The sequence below is a fragment of the Diorhabda carinulata genome, chromosome 8 (assembly GCF_026250575.1).
Source record: "Diorhabda carinulata isolate Delta chromosome 8, icDioCari1.1, whole genome shotgun sequence".
Classification (NCBI taxonomy): Eukaryota; Metazoa; Arthropoda; class Insecta; order Coleoptera; family Chrysomelidae; genus Diorhabda; species Diorhabda carinulata.
The window spans coordinates 9,720,501-9,744,630 of NC_079467.1; the positions used below are offsets into that span (position 1 = coordinate 9,720,501).

Here is a 24,130-nt window from a genome sequence, read left to right on the forward strand (position 1 = left end):
ATACATGCTCGATATATATAGCAGAAACGACATTTCTAGAATTCTAAAAGGTAAACAAAAAAAAACAATAAATAACAAGATTTTTCTAGAAATTAGTTAAAAAACAATGAAAACGAACCGCCTATTATGATGAAAACATATATAAAAAACAAACCTCAAACAAATTCCGTGGATTAAAAAAGTATATCAGACTTGCCGTGACTTCAACTAATTTTAGAATTCATTATAACCGGACAGGGCCGGCTTCATGTCGGGGACGAGTTCGTAACAATAGAATAATAATTTTTTCTTTAGTAGTTTTCACCCCCGAAATATAATGGTTTCAACCTAATTCCAAATTTCTAAAGAAAGTGGTCTACTGATCGAAAGCTTGTTAGTCATATGAAATTTTCAAAAAAATGCCCTGACTACCTTTCTGTTATGACAATTACATATTTAGATGGTTTTAAAATTATTAGTTGTTAATAAATATCTGCAAATAATATAATAAAGTTGCTCATTTTGATGAATTTTTGATCCAATGAAATGCACAAGATAATTATTATAATCATGTAGAAAGTTATCTATTCATCAGGATATGATTGTAAAATATATATGCTGATTTGAGCGTTAAAAATATGGAGAACGTATGTAATCGATTTGGTAAAATCTACCAGATTGGAATAAGAGACATATCCTCTGGAAGAAATCGGACAAAAATTCATTTGAAACAGATAATTAGATAACCAAAAAAAAACAAACAAAAAATCGAAAAATGTATAATTAATATATACTTGAAGTATTATTGTGTACTGCAGACACACTAAGGAAGTGATAGAAATCAAGAATTAAAAAAGCTCAAAAAGCTAAAAGCATGCGGACATAATTTAAACTATTCTCCGATGACCAATAGTACTTCTACTTCTCAAATAAATTTCTCCTATTATTTTATCGTCTCGTCTCATAAACTGTTCTTGCTGCGAGGAATAAATAAATCTATTATTAAATTATACTTGAATATTAGCTGAAGCTATTAGTTTTCTTTTATTTGTAAGGGCTCACTTGATTATTTTTCCATGATGGCTTCAACAGCGCACTTTCATTAGAACGTAGTGAAATTCAGTGATGCATCCTAAAGAATTTCTGTGAGTTTGCGTATTTATTTCGAATCCACGTGGTGATCGGAGCAAGGCTTTGGAATTGCCGGCCGTCGACGCGCCGTGAACTTCACCTGTTTGTTCGAAAACCGACTCAGTTTCTCTTGCCTCTTCGTGAAAGAGCAACGCGAGACAGAATTTTGACGTTCCCTGCTTCTGTGAGATCGCGAAGACGCTACCTTATTTCATTTATTTTAGTATTGTTTGCTTAATGTTGAGTGACACTGCGGATTTTTGTTTTAGTTTTTATTGTGATTTTGTGCTATAGGTTTTTTGTTGGTTTTGTGTCGTTGAAATGTGAAAGGAAGACAGTTTTTTGTTTACTTGTGATGGATGTCGATTATATAGCTGTCAGTTCACTGGGACCTGAAACCTGTTTGGATTAAATTGAAATACAAGTTTTATAAGGTAAACCAGACATTTTGAATTCTGGCGGTTAGTACGAATTCAATAAAGTACATTTCAACATTTATTGAAAAAAGTTAAATTAAGAATATTCACATCAAGCATAGAGGTTCCCTCGATAAATTAATTAACAAAGAATCTGTTACTCTCAGTACCCCAATTATTTAATCGTAGCTATTTTGTTTAATTGAACCAATATACTCAATTCATCAATCTCACTTACTAATACCAAGAGGGCTAATTACCTCCTAACATAAAGAACTATGAAAAATTTATTTATTTCAGCTTGCGATATTTGAAATGAGACTTTATCTGCTATTCCAATAATTCTATGGATACAATGATTCACTTTAACACAAAATACAAATATTTGTGTAAAGTTTATTAACGTATTTGGAAGATACTCGGAATTCTTATCTCCCAAACAAAGACATGCATGTTTTTGTTGGGGGAATATAGTTTTAGAAGATAATTGTTCATTTGATAATTTTGTTTAGTTCAACTCATACGGACAGAACAGTACAATGTATTGTTATAAAAACGTGACTCCCCGTAATTCATATTTATCTAAAGGCTATTATACATTCATACAGTATGTCCGATAAATTTAAATATCAATGTCACATTTGGGAATTAATAATGTAGCACACCTTTTATCACAATAACTAACAAGCTATTTCTTTCCTGTCGTAATGACATATATCATGTCAAGGAAAATATCTTAAATTTTGTTATGAGCCTGTCATCTAAATACAGTGTGTCTACTTGATTCAGATTAGTTTAAAACAATTATTTATGTTACAATATATATATATATATATATATATATATATATATATATATATATATATATATATATATACAGTGCTTTTCAGATAAAAGTATCCACCTTTAATAACTTTTGTAATACTGGTATTTAGAAAAAATCCAAAAACACGTCAATTTATGTTGGAAGGGGCAAGCATTATGGCTTATTTAAACTTACTGGAAAAGCCACCCCCTCACCCCTAGCAGCATCCCCTTTATTTTTTTAAATTACTTTTCATATTTTTTATGTAAAATTTGGATACTCCTCTTTGAGCTGATTTCAAAAATGTATAATACTTGTCGGTTAAAGTGGTTAGTTTATGAGATAAACAATTTTTCTTTTAAAAGCACAAATTTTACTTATTATTTACTTTCACCTTATTTGCCTGTACTAAAATGGGTTGTACAACAGTTCAAACTCTTTAATCTTTTTAACTGTGCTATTTATTCTACTTAAAAAATCCAAACAACAAAAAACTCTACTTTTTATTAAAGTTTGACATTGTCAACTAGAATTTGTAGTCACTATTGATAGTGTAATTTGATCGGTGTTTCATCTTCTACAGTTTTCCGAGTTCTACATAAATTCAAGTATCACCCATACAAAGTTAAGTTGGTGCACGAGTTGAATGAAGATGATTTTGATCGTCGTCTAGAGTTTTGCGAATCAATGACGCAAATTATCAATAACAATCCACAATTGTTAAACAATATTTGCTTTTCTGGTGAATGCTCATGCTCATTAAATGGCTTAGTAAGTAGGCATAATTGTAGATATTGGGCTGAAAGTGATCCACATATTATGCGTTAATTCCATACACAACATCCCCAAAAGTTAAACGTTTGGTGTGGTATCCTAGGTGACCACATTGTCGGACCTTTCTTCATCAACGGAAATTTAAATGGTGAATCATATCTTGAGTTACTCAGGGAAGGAGTTGACCCACGTATTACAACAATAATAGAAAATGATGATAACCTTTCCGAAGATTTACTGGTATTTCAACAAGACGGAGCTCCCCCACACTATGCTATGCCTGTCCAACAATTTTTAAACGAAACATTCCCCGCTCGTTGGATAGGTAGAAGGGGGCAGATGATGGAGTGGCCACCTAGGTCACCGGATTTAACACCCCTAGACTTCTTTTTATGGGGGTATTTAAAAACAAAAGTTTATGCTACCCAACCAGAATCTCTGGATGATTTACGAGAGAGGATAGAAAATGAATGTCGACAATTAAATCCAGCCGTATTAAGCAATGTCAGAGAGGCATTTCAAAATAGATTATACCATTGTATGGAAGTGAATGGTACTCATTTTGAACACTTATTGTAACTTCATAATAAATAGCACAGTTAAAAAGATTAAAGAGTTTGAACTGTTGTACAACCCATTTTAGTACAGGCAAATAAGGTGAAAGTAAATAATAAGTAAAATTTGTGCTCTTAAAAGAAAAATTGTTTATCTCATAAACTAACCACTTTAACCTACAAGTATTATACATTTTTGAAATCAGCTCAAAGAGGAGTATCCAAATTTTACATAAAAAATATGAAAAGTAATTTAAAAAAATAAAGGGGATGCTGCTAGGGGTGAGGGGGTGGCTTTTCCAGTAAGTTTAAATAAGCCATAATGCTTGCCCCTTCCAACATAAATTGACGTGCTTTTGGATTTTTTCTAAATACCAGTATTACAAAAGTTATTAAAGGTGGATACTTTTATCTGAAAAGCACTGTATATAATATATATATAATTCTTTCCAAAACTCTTTCTACAATTATTCCCAATTCTCCACTATTTCTCGTTGTCTCTTTCCATTTAGTAACTGCTACGAGTATGATCAAGTCTATTGATCTACCTACACGTTTTTTTTTCGCAATCAGGTTTTTATATAGCATGATTTTAAGTACTACCTCTTTCTTTAAACCTTCCAGGTATTCCAGCTGTTGCTCTTTTACAAAGCATGTTATATTCCGGCCACTGTTTAACACATATTTTTCAGTTTTCTATTGGTTCTTCCTCTTATTGTTTTATGTGTTGACTCCGCCGTATATTGTTTTCACAACTTTACTTTCATGTCGTTTTGTCTGTTGTATCTCCATTTGATTGTTTCACAAGTTGAAGTTGTTCTGTTGTTATACTTTTTCTTGAATCATTTTTGGATCAAATTAATATAGAATACCGTATATATTATTACGATTCGCTAACCTAAATTCTATGCTTTTCGTGGCCTGATAGAGTTTTTTCCTATATTGCCTCTATAAAATTTTTCTGATCCTGTCAAAGAAATATTGTTTACCACCACCGTTAATTATTTTGCTTCATCATTTTGTTATTACCTCCGTTTTATTTCATTTTCATTGGTTTCAGTCCAAAATGGACAAATTAATTCCTCACCATTTGTAATTCCTTCCTTCACTTGTTATCGTTGTTAATTATCTGCGAGCGCTTGACATTATTTTTAGTGTTCTGCTGTCAATATTCCACTTTTTCTTATAAGTTAGTGAAAAACTCAACTCAGGCTCTGTGGATATGAGATTTTCTTGTGATCACCAGCTATTGGATTATTTGAATTAATATACATCAGATATACGTAAAATATATATTTCTTAATATTCAAACGTCCTTCGGGCTTGTTAAACATTTCGTATTATTCCTTGAGTTTTTTTGTTCAATTTCTCAATAAGAAACTCGCCGAATAGTTGAAAAGGTAGTGGAGATGGACCTGCCATTTGAAGTGAACAGATAGTTGAAGTGAGAACATCTAACAGGCTGGAATATTCTTGGATCACCAAATAGATTTTCATCACATTCTTCACTAATAATATATAATGGAAATAAGGAAAAATGATCCGATAAATCCGACGTCGACAGTATTCTGGAAAATATAGCCTCCTAGCTATTAGTTTGAACTAGTCGTTGACCTGTAGTTTCCTTATATCTGTAGGGATAAAAAGCTGAAGGAAGATATCACAAATTGTCAGACTTCTAACTAAAATTCTTTTCACACATTTCTATTAAGAGATAATGTGGTACGTGTGCGTCAAATGAAATCTGTATAACAACTAAAATGATCTATGTAAAGGGGTTCGACTATGTAGACTAATTGACATCGTAAAATGGTATAAGCAAAGAAAAAGAAAAATGGCACCCACAAATAAAACGAAAAAACAAACAGGTTCGCACGCTTAGCTCTCAGTTGAAATTCAGCAAGAAAAGGAAGTATTCCCAATATATTGGGGACCAGTTGGCAATCGACCTCAGAAAGTATATAAAAGCAACCTGAGAATGAACAAAGTGAAATAAATAAGAAACACAATGTTTACTCAATTTTCAAAGAGACTTCGATTAAAAAAATAATAGTTTTATTATTTTTTTATTCCAAGAAATTTCATTTTTCATTACAGTCTCTCTGGAACTTGAAACACTTGTTCCAGTAATGTCTTAATTTATTAATTGCATCACTCAATGGGAATCTGGTAGTTTGTAGAAATACACATATATCACATACATTATCTCTTCGTTTTTCACGCATGACTTTTTAGAAATTTGTGAACAGCCAAAAGTTAATATGGTGGGTGGCTGTTTAAAGAGTTCGTACTTGAGTTCACTCGTTCTCACAATGATTTTTTATCAGAAAGATACTCTACCTTCACTGTTCTACCAGTGTAGAGATAATCCACAAGCAAAATTCCGTTTGCATGCCGAAAAACTAATGTCAACCTAACCTTCTTGCTGATTCAGATTTAATGTACAGGGCTCGCACCACTCCTTAATCTCTCTTTTCAATTCGGAATCACGGCAGTAGACCCAAATTTCTCATACAGTTTTAAAACCGACCTTATTAAATCGTCTTGATACATTGTTATATTAATCGCAATGATTTTTTTTGCTATTATTAAAGGAGATTGTTGTTGGATCATACAACTTGAGTTTCAAAAATGGTCTCAATCAATTTATTAGCTGTTAAACCAACCTTGGCCTTCGATAAACTAACTGCTTGGACTGTTTGGTCTGTGATGTGATGTGGATACACAAATGTGGCGCAAAACTCACAGAAAGCTTTCTAATGAAGTGATCCTGTCAAATTGAGAACATTTAGCTATGTGATCTGCCTATGGCTTGCACAATCTGTGTCTGGCAGCACTAAAAAGTAATGTCTTTCAATTCCACTAGTATCCACTGTAAAAAAAGTGTATATTAGCGCGGTACGAGCTGTACACTGCTATGAAAATTGAAAGTTAGCAGTGTTCTCATTTTTAATGTACCAAATATCTGTTTCCAGTACTAAATTAGTACTAAATATTGATCTATAAAACGAGAGATTCTGCCGACTTTACAGACGTCTAAAGATTTCGATTCTTTTCTCACTGAACTGTCAAATTTCGCAACAAATTCTGTCTGGGATACTTCTTGAATGGGAATCCTCACAAAACTGAAACCATGAGCATTCAAGTAGAAAATTACCATTACTCTTATTGAACTTTGCATCTCTGGGAAAATAAATGATTTTTATGACCGAATACTTTCTTATTATCCCTATTTTGTACTTAGTAATTTTGCTTTTCAGCTAAGTATGTAACTCACAAATTAGTACTGCTGGTTGTAGTTCTTCCAATTAATAAGGCTCGAGTTGAGCCCAAGTAATCGAGACCCCTCACGAAGATTAACAAACATCCCATTTTTCAAATGGTCCATTTTACACCCCCGTGAATAAAGAAAAAAATTAAGCTTCATTGTAATATAAGATATAATAGAAATTAAATGAAAAATAAAAATGCTACACCTGATAAACACATTTTTATGATGCAATATAGAATTTCAGAAATTTTTTTTTTATTCATACCTAGGTGTATATAGTTATTTTAAATCATTCACATCTATAATTTTGGTAAGCCATTGGGAGAATTTAAAATAATTATGCTATATAAAACAAGAATTACTCCACACTCATTATTTACCTATAGCAGGCCTACATAGAAGCCCAAATAAGGCGCAAAAACCTATGATACTTCCATAATTTCACTTCAGTGCCCTTTGAGTAAAGTGTTTTTACAATGTCTGTGAATACAATAAACTACCCATTTTATAATAGGTACAAAATGACACAGAAATCAAACAAGAATAATATTAAAAGTCACTAATAATCCCAACAAGCATTCAATATAGTAGCTCCACTATCTGGACTTGAAATTGAATTCCACAACTACTTTAAATCGGTAAACGTGCGTGTGCGCTATCCTACGCCGTTCCTTTAAATCAGTTCCTTTTGCATCTTTCTCATAATTTTTTTTTCTTCGTCTTACTGAGACATCTGTATCTAGTATTTATTCTGAGCTCCCATGGTAGTTTAAGATCAATTTGCATTCCGTTTACTCATGATAATTCGAGAATACATCTAACCATATCTTTGGCATATCTTCCTCTGCATATTTTCTATATTAATTAGGACATTAACCTACTACATGCTGAGAAAGAAATAGTAGGATATCAATTTACGTATGTAACTAATTACCATGTTTTAATTGAAGATGTAATACAAATCATAAAAAATATTTGATATTTATTTTTACTTTAAACACATAGTTCACATGCCCATATATATATATATATATATATATATATATATATATATATATATATATATATATATATATATATATATATAACTTTTTTTTTATTGCGGTGAATCACTGCGTATGGCTTCTTATGTTTTTTTCTTTACCTTTTTTAAATTCTTATGTATTTTAGCTACTTCTGTAATCTGGTCTATTCTATCCTATTGTTGATCTTATGTCTAACGTTTTAAGTGCTTAATTTTCCAATGTCTCATCTAACGTAGTTTTCAATGGCTCTCCAATTTTTCACTTTTTCTTTACGAAGTCCGATTACCGTCTCTCTACGTGTCGATATCATTTGCAGCCTCTGGGATTTTATCAATTCAACTATGTCATTATCCTTATCCAAGTTCCTTATCCACTAACCTTCCATTATCATTTTTATCTATTTCCTTTGCCCCTTATTTTCCTTTCTTAAAGTGTAAAGTTTTCTTTCTCTCTCTATCTTCGTAAGACACATAGTTTGCATATATGATAACAGGTGTAAGGACGCTTGACATGATGCAATACCACGTGTAATGCAATGCGAGACGCAATATTTCTTGATATAAATCATGCGCAGATGAAGTTCATCTGATTGTTTAGCAAGATCTTGACATTATCTTTTTTGTGCCATTTTTATTGCGTGCAAGTTGCAATCTAGTTATTTCTGGCTTAACAGATCAGCTGACTATCGTATAACTTAACTTTGTAATTTTCATTGTTAAACTAGGTACAAAATATTAGATAACATTTGAGGTTAGGAATTTGTATACTTTTAGTGTTTTCAAAGACTTGCATGGAATTTATTGCACGTTGTATTGCATTATGTCAAGCGGCCTTAATGGCTGTTGTAGATTTTTAACTTGGTTTTGGTACTTAATATATTTATTTACTATGGTGCCTTTGTACTTAAAGCTCTTCACTTAACAAAACTTTATTTTTCTGTTTTTACAATACTTCAATTTATCTTTCTCTCAATTTTAGAATACTGGTACTACAGCTTCAACTATCATTTAGGAGAGACATTCTGGTTTTTTCTGAGGAAGAATATGACTTATCTGATCTTGTGTCTAATACAGTTGAAACGTTTGGTGCATATGTTGTAATTGAGGAAATATTATTGGTGATCGGCATCTAAAATCTGTCTCAATACTGGTACTGGTACATTGTGGAATTTCTGTTTATAGAGTCATACATAGTTATTTTGCTGATAGTAGAGAACACACCCCCTATTGCTTTGAGGTTTGTACTCAATTCAATTTAATATGAGAGAAACATCACGTACGCCATAATGTTTGACTTAACTTGAAGCCTGTGACTCAGAAATTCTGTTGTATGTACAGCAGATTCCCACAATTTTGTTGTTGTATGGTGAATAACGATCAATCTATTTGGGTATATGAACATATTATAGCTCTTAAACAAAATTAGCGTAAGTAAAAACATCATATTTCCAAATTCAAAATTTTAAACGTTTTTCTGTGAAAAGGGAGTTTGAAAAATTATTTGTTTGGTAAAAGAAAGCAATACAATTTTTACTAGACTGAGAAAAACCTGTAGCATATGTTCTCTGGAAGTCTACACTATGTAAAGTTTAGAGACTTTAAAGAATAGGGGATGAAAAGAATGGATTTACATAAAATGTTATTCTCCATATTAAGAAATAAAAAAAGCGGTAGGTACTTCTACCTAGACAATGGTAAAATATCTTAGGGAACGCACACTATCAACTTCATCTAACATATTGTATTTATTCTGTGAGTTGGATTGGTACATAAAAATTTTGTAACTCATTAAACTATTTCGGTAAGAGTATGATAAGCCACTCCGACGATCATAATAAAACTCAATACATAGAGTATAGATGATAGGAGAAATCGATTTATCATATCTATTTTATGCGGAAACATTTACTTCCGAAGATACCGAAAGTGGTCATTATCTCAGGAAGGCTAACAGATATCGAACCATGGATAACTGTTCGATAGATCTCATCAAGAACTATCTGTGTGTGAAAAGTCATGATGATTGACGCACGCGCAGAAGAGTTTCTGTGGAAAAATATACAAATGCATCATTTTTGTTACAAAACCTGACCTTACAAAAATTACTAAATTTTCATTTTATCTATTGATTTTTCGTGAAAATTATGCATTTACAAACTTTTTCCACAGAAACCCTTCTGCGCAAGCGTCAATCAACATGACTTTTCTTACACAAATAGATCTTGAGGAGGTCTATCGAACAGTTATCCATGGTTGGATATCTGTTAGCCTCCCTGAGATAATGGCCACTTCCGGTATCTCTGGAAGTAAATTTTTTCGCATAAAATAAATATGATTTGTCGTAATATCAATGGTCTATGTATAGAGTTTTATGATGATCGTTGTGGGGTGGCTTATTATATTTGGCCACTATTTTTCTCGAAATTCTTAAATACATATATGTTTATGTATGTAAGTCATAGATTTTCAGTCACGTAAAAATACTGTTTCAAAACTTATGCCACTATTTTTAATAGAGTGTTAACAATTTTCATTGGGTAATTTATAATTATTAACCCTCTATATATTTGACTATTACGTAATTTTATAAATTAATTTCAAACATACCATTCACTAGTAGGTACATCAAGTATCAAAATTATTTTCTGTGTGTATCTCCTAAACTTATTTCCGTAAATCCGTTCACAGTTCATAACTGTATTACTAGCCTGCGGTCTGTAACAACAATAACCTATTGTTCATTTTTTTTGTTGATTTATCTTAACATTAGAAAATATTTTACAGAAATTTAAATGCTGACGCTCTTCTATTTATAAACCAGTTTGGAGACTGTAAACGAAACTTTCGGGATATTATTTAATTATTAATCATACCACAGATAAAATCAACAATTTTATTGTAATTTGCAGTAGAGTTCATTGCAACACAAATATTTTATTGAAGTGCATAAAAATTTCTTTTATTTTATTTGTTATTTTGAATTGTTTGCTTTACGGATAGATTTTATTAAATAACTACTTTTATACGAAGATTGCTACTTAATTTTGAGATATGGCAACACTGATGTGAGTAGGTTAAATCTGACATTGTCATTATAAAGTTTGTCACTTTTAATGGTGAACGTACTCAAAACGTGTTGTCGTACAAGTGCTATTTGAGTTGTTTACATATACTTGAAACAATCAAACAATCATCTTGGTCCAAAAAATGGAATTAAATTGCTGATTTTCCGAATTCACTCGTACTTGCACTTCGCTACAGGATGAATTTCGTGAAGATCGCTGAAAAATTGCTCGTGTCGATTGGTGCAAAGAAATGCTGAAAAATCGAGGTTCTTTAAAAGACTTCTATAATACAGGATCTACACATATTAGGCCCCAAAAATCGACTTTTTCGAATAACTGGGCATGTCACGACCGTTCCATTAGAGCAACGTAGAACGGTTAATTCTGAATGATACACCAGCATTTGTTTGCAAGAAGTTTTCGAAATCGTAATGTTCGAAATCAGGGAAAACAATCGCATAAGACGAATTATTCTCCACCACGATAATGGGAACTCTCACACAACAATTCAAACAAAAACAATCTTAAACAGTCAAAACTTCGAAATAATGGGTTATCTGCCCTACAGTCCTTGTTTGGCACCTAAGGATTTCTTCTTATTCCTTCAGATAAAAAGTAAACTATGAGGTCAACATTTACAAATGAAAAAGCGGTTGATGCTCTCAAATCACATGTTTTGGTGGTACCTCAATAGGAATGGTAAAAACGCTTCGACAATTGGTTAAAACGCATGTAAAAGTGTATTGATCTTATTCGAGAAAAATTTTTAAAAACAATAAAGCCATATCCAATTATAAATATTTGTTTTAATTTGACTACCACAAGACTTAAGTAGCAACCCTCGTAAAAGATGAAGTAAAATGACTCTTCTTGAATAGTTCCATCTATTAGGAATAGGAAATAATTGATTTAGGTATTTCGTAACAATATTTGCATTATGACGAGAAAAACCATCCTATTTGCCATAACTCTGTATACAAGAGCATCTTCCAAAATTTCCAGTAACCTATCGCCAAGAAAGCTCTCTTCATTCATTTTACCTCCATAGAAATGCAACACAATCAAATGATCATTAAATAAGCAACAAAACACATTGACGCCACAACGTTTATGAAAACGTGTTTTCAAACACGGGTAGATTTTCCTTCGGCCACTGGATGTTATATTTATTCACTATATCGTTGAATTTTTCATTCAGTATTTGTTATTGCCATAAGCCATAATGTCTGTTACACATCAGTTCTATACTCTGATCAAAATCATTAGGCCGCAGAACTTGGACTTATTGAAATTCAAAGTATGATATTGTGATTGTTTCAAAACCCTCTACACAAGGATTTTAGTTAATACCTATTTAATCCATCCTTCGCATGGGATTGGGATGATAATTTATTGTCAAGACTAAAAGTGAATCACGTTTCTATGTAACAAAATGATTGAAACTACAATTGTTATGTTATTAGAGATAAAGCAAAGTTTAATCCCATCCCAAAGTACAATAATAGAGAGAAATAAATAACTATTTTCTATTTTTTTGTAATTTATCAAAATTTTAGACCAATGCGATATTAGTAACATTAATTTTCAAATAAAGTAGTAAAATAGTAATTTTTATTATTACATCAAATAAGTTATTGAATGCAAACGATAACTATCAAACATCGAAGAAAACTCCAATTTTCCGATGATGTAACGTGTCAAGAAAGTCTAAAAAGTTAACAGTTGGAGCCAAATATAACGAATATCAAATTGTGGGTGAATTTGTTGCTAAATGAAACATTTACCAAAAAAATTGTCCTTCCAAATTGTTGTCCCAGCCCAATCCTTACAATTAAATAGATGGTTTGCAATTAAGAAAAAAGGTTATAATATCTGAAAGTTATAGAAACCAGAAATGGCCCTTGCATTTTAAACGTAATATCTCGAATTCTGCTAGCTGAAAAAATTACATTTTGGGGTACTTATTCCAATGTATTCTTTCTCTCCATATTTTATAAATGTACAATTTTTCCATACAATCATTATATACATTTGAAGATATCAAGCATGCAGAGCAATGAATTTAACTTTAACAAAAAACTATATGAAAATTGGTGAATAGTGTGAATGAATAATGTCAATAAATGTAAAATAACTGAAAGAGATTAAAAAAGGGTGACGAGATGTGCATAAGTTGGACAAGAAAGAGCTCACAAATTTAATTTGGAAAAGTCAATTGTGTTAGAGAATGAGGAATGCTAAATAACAGTCAATAGATTCCGAATGAATAAATGGAAAAACAGGGGAATAATCAAGAAAATGGCTTATTTCATTAGAGTCGATTGTTGAAACTCTTTAAATATTTTATGGGCAGGCAAATATTGTTTTAATTGTTATGAGAGAATTAGGATATGACGATTGCTGCTGATAATTTTCTCTCAAAAATTGTCATCTATATATAATTCATGCGATGTTTCCGTGAATTTTATGTAGCTTCGTTTTCATTAAATAGTCCTAAAAAATGTTCTATTTTTTTGAATAGAATAATCTGTTACAGAATGGATAATCCATGAATGACGATATCAAAATAAGATTTTTAAAACACTTTTTTCTTTTTTAATTAGCAAATTTATCTTATTTTAGCTGATTCTAGGTGCACCACACAAAACGTTTTGAGGTATTTCTTGTCATCTATTGGTTATGAATTCTTCTCACTGAAAGTAATAGAATAATTGATGCTGGTGACAGGATAGAAATTAATCCGGATAATGAGTCAGGCAACGCTCTCGAATAATCGGGATATGTCTGGCAACGCTATCGAAAAAGATTAAAATGAAGGATGTTCGTGCTTCGGACAATCGTGTCTGTGTCACGATAATACATGCTCTTCGAGTAAATGCATTTTCAGGATAAATAACCTATAAAAGTTCATGCTTCAAGAGTTTTTTTGTTAAGTCATATCTGCGTACGAACGTAACTATGTTTACCGAATTTAAACATCAATTTCCGAGCTCGCCGCTACCAAATCAATCAACAGTGTGGAAGACGTACCAGAAATTTTTAAAAACGGGTTCTGTTGCCGACACTCCGGTATCTGTAACAATTAACGAAAGTATGGAAACAGGGGCGCTGGCGTTAATTGAGCAGCCGATCCAATCTGTAGTATGGGTAGAACTTCAAATACCCGATCGTTCTTTACGACGAATGCTGAAACGCGCTAAGCGCGCAGGAACCTTAATGTTCATTTTGGAGAATGGATAGGCTGATTCGTTGAGTGGCCTGCACGCACCCTTCCGACCTCCGAACTGTAATTTCAGGTTCCTTGGCTACTCCATGAAGTCTTCACTTAAAGCTGATGAATGTTGCCCGGCTTGCCAAAACTTCTTTCTACTTAGACATAATACTTTTGTCAATAATCGTTATCAGTTAACCAGTCTTTAATGTATTGTTTTCTACAGTGAGACGTAAGCAACAGTTTTCATAACCCAGAATGATATTTAGAACTATGCACTACTATGACGGAATTAACTAGAATTAGATACAAAATTTTATGGAAAAACTCTTCAAAAACATCTGCATTTATCTCTTCTTGGTAATCTTTGGTAGACTTAAAATACTATACATAGGATATTTAACCAATTTCTCTTGCCCGATTATAGTGAGGTTCTGTCCTTTAATCAGCCCATTTTCATCTAAATAAACTATTAGTTCCTCCTTATCTGTTCTCGATTTATATATATATACTATAATGAGAATGATGAATAATATTAGATATTGATGTAACAGTTTTGACTGCAAAATTCAAATGTGAATTGCCATTAGCATGAATTGTCACGGCAATATATGCAATTCATTGGAATGACATTGATGCCATTTTATAATAAATTTCTCTCATTTTCAAAATAATTTCAGTTATTTTCAATCCAATTCAATTATTCCCAAATGACTTCGTTAATCACCATCGATTATTACCTAAATTCTTCATTCCAATACAGACAATTTGTCTTTCAAATGATCGTTCTTCTTTTCTGCACTTTCAGTTAGAATTATAAGATTTTCATCATAGATTAACTGTTTTTCGAATATATCAATTTCTTTAAATCGCGCTTCATAACCATCGACATCAATACCTATATCCCTCAAAACAAAAATGTCACGAATGAGACCATCATAATTTCTAAAAATTAAAAACATACCTTTTATTGCTTTCAATTAGTTGTTCATAATTACCTCGCACGCTAAACGACTGGATCATAATAAAAACATTTGGCCCACCTGTCACACCGTATTTGAGTCTATATTTTTGGAAACTACTAAATTAAAACCAAACATCGACCTGTTTCATGATGTTCTCACAGTTTAGCTAATAATAAATTCAATGATTTTATAAATTTCATGTTCCACTTCTTAATAAATTGTTTAATATTTATTAACGTAGGTAGTTTGTATAAACAGCAAAAATATGTTATAACTTTCATGAAAGAAGCGAAAAGTTGTATCACCAAATTATGAGCAATGCAAATACTTTGAAATATGTGTCTAATATAGCACAGAATTTAAATTAAAAAAATATATACTCCTTTGTGATCTCGCAGTATCAACGTTATATTAAATTCTCTCAGCTTGTACCAAACCTTATGAAATCGCTTTTTATTAGCGTAATATTCGAGGTCGCTTGTTTTTAATTTTTCGCAGACATCATGAGAGAAGATTTGGCTCGTTTCTTCTATTGATTGAATCAATTCAGGCTTTTTAATCATTTTTACGATCATTAATAGTGGCTTTCATCAGTGCGAAAAACCAAAGTGTTCATTTAATAATAATAAAATAGATTTCAGAACCCAGTAGACTAAACACAAAGGAAATTCTTTTTTCATTATGACTTTAAATCTGTCTATCGTATGTGGTCCTATTCATATCATTAATATTTTCTGTATCCATTTGGAGTTTAACTTGATGGTTGGGATAAATCTAATCACTTGCCACTATTTCATTCTTACGCTTAATTAAACACACTAATCTATGTTTTAAATGTACTATTCACAATACAAAAAAAATTGTATTTAGTGTTCACTATTCCATTTCTCGTTTTTTGGACTAATTACTTTGAATTTCTACAAACTTTGTAGTCGTTAAGTAACATATTTACATAATTATTTAATTTAATTGTCTAGAGATATACGTCATAGCTTTTTGGCATAAAATTTTAAATCTCCATCTAGGCAGAGAATTTTTTAACATAAGTTACCACGGTCACATCAATAATTACAAAATACACGACTTATAATACGGATTACACTGGATATAGATGGTTGACATACATGACTCATGACAAATGCGATCCTAAACGACACATACATAATTGAGGCACATCACAGATAACAGATTAAAAACGGATTCCAAGGAATAGGTTCATAGACAGATGTGGCAAATCATACGTGAAACAGATGCTGGTAATATTCAAGATGCAGACACTCATTTAAGTTCCAGATCCAGTGTTGAATTAAGTTTTTTGAATTTTTGGAGCCGTTCGTGATATTCATATTAAACACACTATATCAACACTCACAATTACACTGTCTGACAAGCGTTTTGATAACCAAGTTATCGTCTTCAGAGTAAACTGAACCCTATTAAATGAGCATACCTATTTTAAGCTAAATTTTTCCGCCTTCTCCCGCGAAAAATAATTGTAGCGGGGAAACTTCTTCAGCGAGAAAATACAAAAAACTAGAGATTGCCCATTGTCCCTATTTAAACTGTTGTAACATTTAACAATCTCAATTTTTTCATGCATGCATCAAATGCATCCAACAATTCATTATAGGATACATTTCTGAACAATTTTACATTATTTATATTCGTTTCATGACTATGACTAGCAATACACGATTTTTCGGTCCGTCCATATTTCAAATAAGCATTGTGCTCTTTGAACCGGACATTAATGTATCTGTTAGTCTGCCCTACATGCTTCATAATCATTTCAGCTAATTTTATAGATACCACTCTTTTCCAAATTTGATATTTTATCTTTAGGATCATCCAAGCTACATGTATTCTCAATAAAAGTACTTTCCATATTCGATGTTAAGTGGAAAATGAATTAAACGATGTATACAATGGAAAGAATCAACCTGGATGCACCTTCACGTGGCGATGTTTTTCCTAAATATATAGAATTCTAGCCTACTATTATTTTTAATTAATAAAGTATCTGAAAATGGTAACTGTCCATTAATTTCCATTTCATAAGTGAACTAATCTCCTTTGATGTAAGCTCATTATTGGAGTACCTTGAGAACGCACTGAAATCTAATAATTTGGTATCTGATATGATAGAATATTTACAATTAACTAAAATATGGATGAAGTAGACCTATTTCTAGTTAAAAAACAATTTGACTAACAACACGAGGGAATAACTCTAGACAATTGCCTATCACCGTTTATGGCTGAGTTATGATAACCATGACCATGAAGTTTTCTAGTATTCTCCCAGGGTATAGAACTCAAATCAAAAAGTCATCTTTGACAACACGAGAAAAACTAATTTGGAATTTATCACTGCATATATCAAAACGACGTTGATCGTTACTTGTTATATTAAATCAAGCCATATTTTGGTGAAAATAATGGCAACACGTTGAAATAGTACTAGTTCTACATTGTTTTATATTTCTAACAGCTATTTGTTTTTTAATTCAATATGTTCGAATTTATAGCAAATTATTTGTGTGAAAATACAAATAATGAAAAATATTTTGAATGAAAAATATTTTGAACGCGTCAATAGACATCCAAAAACATAAGTGTTCAGTATATTATCAGTTCACCTTATTACAAAAATCTAAAATGATATTTAAGTTACTTCTATCGCGTTCAGGACACCGACAAAGAAGATGTGTTGAATGTAATTATTAAAACATTCTTTTGGACAAGAAGCACTTATTTTTCCTCATTCCAAGAGATATCAATTTTAAAGTAGCAATTCAAATTATTTATCATTCTGTATGTTTTTAGTATGAAAACGAATTCTATTACCAATAAAATAAACGGCTATAGGAAATTTCCTATCTCCGTTCAGAGCTGGTATATTAATGAGTGATTTTAAGAAGCATATTAGCTATGAATTTCTAACGGTGTGGAACAGGATGTGAACCGACATCGGACAAATCTTTTAAGAAATATAAGTAATTAAAAATATAAGTAGTTTACTATTTGATATACCTTTATAAAAAACAACAGTTGATAATCATGATTATTAAGGAGTTATAATATCTAGTTGGATTTATTAAGTAATACATATTTATGAAACACTCTCTGAAGAAAATGATGATGAAACTAGAAAATTTCTGTGTCCGGCGCGTAGAAGGACATATGTCGTTTTTTTACGTAAATGTAATTTTCAGTCAAGATACGTTCAGAAGAGTGTATATTTTAGACAGTTAAAGGGATCTAAGTCTGTATACGTTGTAAAGTTATAAAAATAAGGCACAAAAAAAACATGTATAATAATACAAGGGTAACCGCGGAAATCAAAACGTCATAATTAAACATTGTAATTTTTGTAATATATAACAGTTAAAACAAAATATGTCTATATATTTGTTAGTTTTCACAGTACCAAATCTCCTGAACAGATATAAATACTCCAATTACCTTATTAGTAACGTTTTTTTAATGTTTTTTAATTATAAGTTTACTTATTCCCTTTAAAGGGTTTGCTTTTTGAAATAAAAGCTATATTAGGTATATTTATGGCATTTTAAGAGCTACCTTTCTGATCAAATAAAAACATATGTCGACTTATTTCGTTTTAAGCGTTTAATAATGAAAAATAATCTAACATAAGTTCACTTACCAACAGTATTATTCTGTTTGTTTAGTGGAACGTATGGTGTGATTGTGCATTAAATTCTTATTTTTCTTTTGATTAACTGAATTATAGTTTACTGTTCTAATTTGTATTTTTTTAAGTGCGACATTGGAAGTTCCCAATATTTAAATAAATATATAAATCTTTATTGATGCATATAGCAATTATAATACAAAATAAATTAAAAAATGTCATTGTTATGAACCATAAGATCAACACAGATAAAATTACAAAAATTAAAATATGTCATTGTTATAAAACTTATATGCCTAACCACAATAATTATTACAATTTACACTAACTTTTCATTCAACAATATTATTATTACAGAATTACAGTTAAAGAAATCTATATTACTATTTTGTTATATCACAGAATTAGCAATCTTACACATCCGATTTATAGACATATTAACTCCATAATTAGTTTTATGACCTTTTCAAGCTGGTTTTACACGCACGTTTTATCGTGAATTATTCATCAATAAATTCATGAATTTGTGGATAGATTCTTAAGATTTTTTGAAAATAAAAATGGTCTAAAAACTATTTTAAAATTATTTTTTTGTCGTCCTTAAAGTCTCACCTCAAGTTACGATAGAATTAGAATGTCCTGAAGTCTTAAACAACTTAGTTATCATTGGTATTGGACAATCTCCACCAAAATATCTGATTCCAATTTGTGACGAAAATGCTCAACCACTTTTTGTAAGCCCTACAACTTCCACAGATTGTAATCAAACTTTATTAGAGCTGAAATCGCAAAGAAATAGTAAGTAGTATCCACTAAGGATATTCTGTATTTCAGACAAAACTTATTTTTGATTAGAAGTGAAATTTCTGACGTGAATTTTAGGACTAGATGTAGACATTAATGTGTCTATCAAGCCGGCCATTGGAAAAAAAGGATGAATAAGGAATCATGCGATTCTGAAATTATTGAAAATTGTGAAGATATAGCTTCCATGAATTTAGAAAATAAGTGCGAAGAGAATATAAAAGAAGCAGACGTGACAGAAAGAGATTTACTAGTAAATATTGCAGACACATCATTGTTACAAGATATGGTAGGTGATGGTCAATCGAAAGACAGCGTTGAGCAAGATCCTGATTATACTGTGCCAAGCGAAGAAAATACCAGTGAAAATTCAGAAGCTGATGACCAAAATGATGAACCACATCAGAAAAAAACTAAAAAAACAGAGAGCAACTTGCTTAAATTTTTTCGAAAAGAAGTTGAAAACGAAAAAGAAATAGAAATTCTGGAAAAGAATATAAAACAGCGAAAAACAGACAAAAACATCAAAGAAAGATGGGAGATCTTAGAGAAAACTGCAGAAATAAATGCAAGGGAAAGATTGATGAGAACATAAGACAAAAAATTTTTGATGAATATTGGAGTCTAGGAATACACGACAAAAGAGTCGCTTATGTTGCAAGTCTTATAAACGTTAAAGAAACGGAAATAACAAGAAATAAAAAAAATAATGGAAAATCCACGAGAAATAGACTTTCTACATATATTTACAATTTCGAAATAAACGGTCAAAGAATAGTTGTCTGCAAAAGTTGTTTTTTAAACACATTGGATGAAACGGAAAAATTTATTTCATGTACTGTGAAAAATAAACTCAAATCAAGTAGTGGAATCACACATGCAGATAAAAGAGGTATGCATACCCCTATACATAAAACAGCAGAAAATAAAATTGACGAAATAATATCCCACATTAATTCTTTCCCAGCTTATGAAAGCCATCACTCAAGACGCCACACAGAGAAAAAGTATTTAGCCGCAGATCTAGACTTAAGCAAAATGTATAATTTATACCGCGAAAAATATCCTGAAAAGCCTGTGTCTACGCTCGTGAATTTAATAAACTAAATTTAAAATTAAAAAACCCAAGAACGATACATGTTCAAGATGTGATACCCTTTTGGCTTGAGAAAAATATTGTAGTAGCGAAGAGCTTAAAGTAAATTTAAAGAAAGAGTTAGATGATCACTTTACTCTAGACAATCCTTCCCACATTACATGTGAATTTGATTTACAGCAGGTTTTAAAAACTCCTTAGTTATCAACAAACAATGTTCTATTTGCGTCAGCTTGCGACATATAATTTAACAGTGCATAACTGCTCTTCAGGAGAGTCCACGCATTTTATGTGGCCAGAATGCACTGCGGGAAGAGGTGCCAATGAAATTGCATTCTTAAAAAGTCTTCCAAAACAAGTCGAGCATATTGTGCTTTATTCGGACACATGGGGGGGCCAGAACAACAATTCCTCCATTTGTGCAATGTTTCATTATGCTATTAATATCCACCAAACATTAGAAATCATAGACCATAAGTTTTTAGTACCTTATCTCATCTTGAGTGTGATGTGGACCATGCCCTAATAGAAAGAACAAAAAAGAAAACGTCCATTGATATTCATCTGCCCAGAGACTGGTTAGATCAGCGAGCAAAAAAAAATAAGTTTAAGGTGGAAATTATGGATCAAGACTGATTTATTTCTTTTTCCGAACTTGTATCAAGAACCGGACCCTTACAGGTTAAAAACAAAAACTTTAAACTCAGAAGTATTTCTTGGCTAAAGTACACGAAAGATACAGTGGTTAGATTTAAAAATAGTTTAAGAGATGAAGAGGAATTTAAGGAAGTAAAGTTCTTAAAGAAAAATCGAAATGAAAATAACATAGAAAATTTTAAGCTTAATGTATTATATAAAGCTCAGAGACCTATAAGAACAAAAAAAAAGAAAATTTACTACAAATCGTAGATTTACTTGACAGAGAGGTCCAGGATTACTACCGTAATCTACCAACAGACAAAAGCATTCAGAAGGACACAGATCCGGATGTCGACAGATATCTTTCCCCAGAAGAAGAATCAGAATTTTAAAGCTTAATCTTAAAAGTCGTTTATTGTCTATACCTAATATGTTTTTTTTTTCTTGTTAAAACTTGTTTCTTAAAAGTAACTACACATAATAGTTTCTACATGTATTTTTGTGAACATATCTGTATTTGTTTTTTTACTACCGAAATAAAATAAATGAAAAAATATCATATCTAGACTTGTCCCTTTTTGAGCGTGTATACATTATAGCTAAACGTCAAATTAAAACGCATTCACCCTTTCTACCGCTTCTTGTTGATAATACAATTTGTATTATTATATTGTAAATCATATGAATTTCTTAAAGAAGATTACAAACATTAGATTGTTGGGTACATTTGTTACAGTCCACTTCACAGTTGATAAGGTGGTAATTACATGTTGAATTTTTTCACTAGAGTAGGTTTTCTCACTGGAATTCCTTTTTAATGAAATTCTTTCCCACTGGATTAAATTCATTGACGCACAAAATCTAATAGTAATTATTTACTAAAGTAATTTGATACATCTAGTGCGCTTTGAAAGGGATGCTATGTAAATTGAAAAATACGAACAAATATCACGAAATCAAATTGTAACTTTTAAAATTTCCGATAAAACTACTATTGTTTGGTCAGATATTTACGAACGTAGAATTGATGAATAAATATCAATTCATATTGAATAGTATTGATTGAAATAGAAGTACAAATAATGGAGATGATGGAAATATGTTACGGCTGTGTTACGGTTGATACTTAAGTTTTGCAATAGACAAATAGAAATAAATATTTATAAATGGATATAGCTTTATTGTTTTTCAAAATGTCCTCCATTAAATCAATACAACTCTGATATACGTTGCTATAATGGAACGGTGGCGATATGTCCAATTATTCCCAAAAAAAAAACAGGAAAAAGACCCATACAGTCCATTGTTGTTTAGTTTTGGGTTCAAAGCATAGATTCATGATTTGTCGCCTGTCAAGATCTTATAAACTTATAAACGTCTTTTGAAGCACCGGGATTGATTTTTTGCAAAATTGTGTGCGAGTGGAACTAATGCCAAATTATGCCTAAATCTCACAATATGTCACATGACGATCTTCCAATATCGGTTTACGCACAGTATGGATGTTTTCTAACGTCGGAGCGAGTTATCGGCCCAATGACATTAGATTTATTATTGTGGAATATTCTGTACAAATTGAGAAGTCAGATATAAAAACTTTTCTTGTGTAATATTTTCGAAAATAGTGACAAAATATTGTCATTACTCAAATGAATTATCTTGTTATTTAATGACATGGGTATTGAATGTCATATCGGTTTTAGTGCTTTATGCATAAATTAAACACATTCCACAATTTTGGAAATTGTCACTACAAACTACTTAAACATGTGTCATAGAATTTATCAATATCCACAAAGTACATACGAAACTAATTTAGTTGGTAAACCAAAGTCTATTTCTCTTTGTATGAATGTATATGTTTACTCTGGTACCATAGATCTATTGTGTCCCCTTTCTAGCTGCCTAGCTGCGGTACTGGGGATTCCAGGATTTACAGCTGATCTAGTAATTCCACTATTCTTAGAATGTTCAGAATGTAGAATGGCTCGAACTGCAAAAGATCTTCGTTTTCTATTTCATACGCGTCTAGGTGTAGTGCTCTGGAGTTCCGTAGTCTCTCACATTTCGAAAGAATGTGGATGTAGGTTTCGTCCTCTGAGGAACAGAATCTGCACTCTGCATTATTTGCAAAATCTAGCGTCTTTCGTTGTAAATTGGAGCCCCGACAGGACTCCTGTTAATATTGTAGGTTGCTCTTACTTATGCTGTTACATTCAGTAGATCTTATCTGGTTATAATTTTCTAAGAGTGTCTCTACCTGTTTCAGTCCCTGTAGAATGTCATAGTAACTTACCCTTTGTGTCTTATTTTCCAACGCTTTCTCTATTGTTCTGTAGCGAATTCAACAGAAGGGTTCATGAATCGTTTGTCTGCCCCTACTTCAGCAAGTGAGTCAGCTATTTCGTCTCCTCTACTGTTTGCGAAAGTTCCTATCTAGATTCAACTCGATACAGTTATATATTTCTGCTTGAAAATGCTGGGTGTTTTGCCCAGGCTTTCCCGTTTGTTACTAGGCCCGTACACTCCTATTTCAGCTCTGATTGCTGTTTTAGAGCCATCCGTGTATCATTTGATGGTATTTCTAGACTTTTTTGGTTTTTCGGCATGTCCCAGGTTTGGTCATTTTTAAGGACTGGTGTTTTTTTCCACCAAGCTTTCCAATACTATATGAAGTGGTGGGGGATTTAGTAATATATATTAATCACTTCTATTGCAGCTATTGGACATGATCTTATAGC

General features: G+C 31.5%; 1 protein-coding gene across 1 annotated transcript in view; it reads left to right on the forward strand.

Annotated features, from left to right (window-relative positions):
• The first annotated feature begins 1,189 nt into the window (after positions 1 to 1,189).
• The window catches only part of LOC130897272 (protein prickle-like), a 629,019-nt gene continuing 606,078 nt past the window's right edge, over positions 1,190 to 24,130 (forward strand). The window contains exon 1 of the mRNA XM_057806039.1: positions 1,190 to 1,544. The gene's annotated coding sequence lies outside the window, so the exon portion shown is untranslated. The remainder of the gene's footprint in view (positions 1,545 to 24,130) is intronic.